Genomic DNA, 1,236 nt, shown 5'->3' on the forward strand with positions numbered 1-1,236 from the left:
GCAAGTGCCTCTAGACTAGCGGTTCTCAACCTGTGTGTCCTGACCCCTTTGGGGGCGAACACCCTCTCACAGGGATCTCCCGATTCATAACAGTAGCAAAACTACAGTTATGCAGTAGCAATGAAAATAATTTTATGGTTGGGGTGGGGGGGGCGCCACCACAACATGAGGAACTGTATTAAAGGGTCTTGGCATTAGGAAGGTTGAGAACCACTGTTCTAGATGGATTGCCCGCAGGTGCTGCCACTTGCCTCATGAGCTTAATGACAGTGCAGGTTGGCCACTCATGCTAGCCTTGTGAAACTGGAAGAAGCCTTTGAAAGAATTACCCTTGAAGCCCTCTCTGGTGGCAGCACTGTGTGTTGGACTTGGTGTCCATCCTGACATTAACTGTCCCCCTGGTCTGTGTTCAATCCCCTGTAAATCCTTTGATTTCAGCCCTAGCATTGGCAACCAGGGTGGAGACCTGGTCAGTCTGCAGGGTGCTCACAGGAATTGCTGTCAGCTTCAGGATTGCCCAGAGCAGCGGTTCTCAACCTTCCTAATGCCGTGACCCTTTAATACAGTTCCTCATGTTGTAGTGACCACCACCCCCAACCATAAAATTATTTTCCTTTCTACTCCATAACTCTAATTTTGCTATGTTATGAATCAGGTGACGCCTGTGAAAGGGTCGATTGACCCCCAAACTGGGTCACGACCCACAAATTGAGAACCGCTGGCCCAGAGGCTAGCTAGAAGACCAGGAGTAGCCAGTCCTTGCTTTGTGTGCTGCCCGCTGGGCAGAAGAATCTGAGCCTTGGGACCAAGTGTCCTTTCTCTAGTTGATGTTGGCCCAGTGGCTGTTACTTGGCTTGAGTTGGAAGACGATTTGCATTTAAACCTGTAAATTTACTCACCCTTTCAATTTATGTAAGGTTTTTTTGATACGCAAATCTCAACTCGAGATGACACGACACATTTTGGTTTTCTACTACCATGTGCGAGCTTTAGGTCCCAGCAACAGTGTTGTGTAAGGAGAAATAAAAGGACTGCAGGGAACAGCGAAATAAAAATTAATATAATTTTTGGAGATTGTGATCAATTTAATTGTCTTTTAGTTGCATCAAATGATTTTTTTCAGTACTTAAAAATTCTTCCTACCAGACAAAGCGGGTGAATAAGCAAATGTGGTGAAGAAAGTTGATGGTGCCCGGCTATCAAAAGATATAGCATCTGGGGTCTTAAAAGCTTGAA

General features: G+C 45.8%; 1 protein-coding gene across 2 annotated transcripts in view; it reads left to right on the forward strand.

Annotated features, from left to right (window-relative positions):
* The window catches only part of TP53INP1 (tumor protein p53 inducible nuclear protein 1), a 14,300-nt gene that overhangs the window by 3,673 nt on the left and 9,391 nt on the right, over nt 1-1,236 (forward strand). The gene's annotated exons all lie outside the window — the stretch shown is intronic.

Source organism: Echinops telfairi, unplaced genomic scaffold (assembly GCF_000313985.2).
Source record: "Echinops telfairi isolate 266 unplaced genomic scaffold, ASM31398v2 ScPeMD7_1;HRSCAF=3_0, whole genome shotgun sequence".
Lineage (NCBI taxonomy): Eukaryota > Metazoa > Chordata > Mammalia > Afrosoricida > Tenrecidae > Echinops > Echinops telfairi.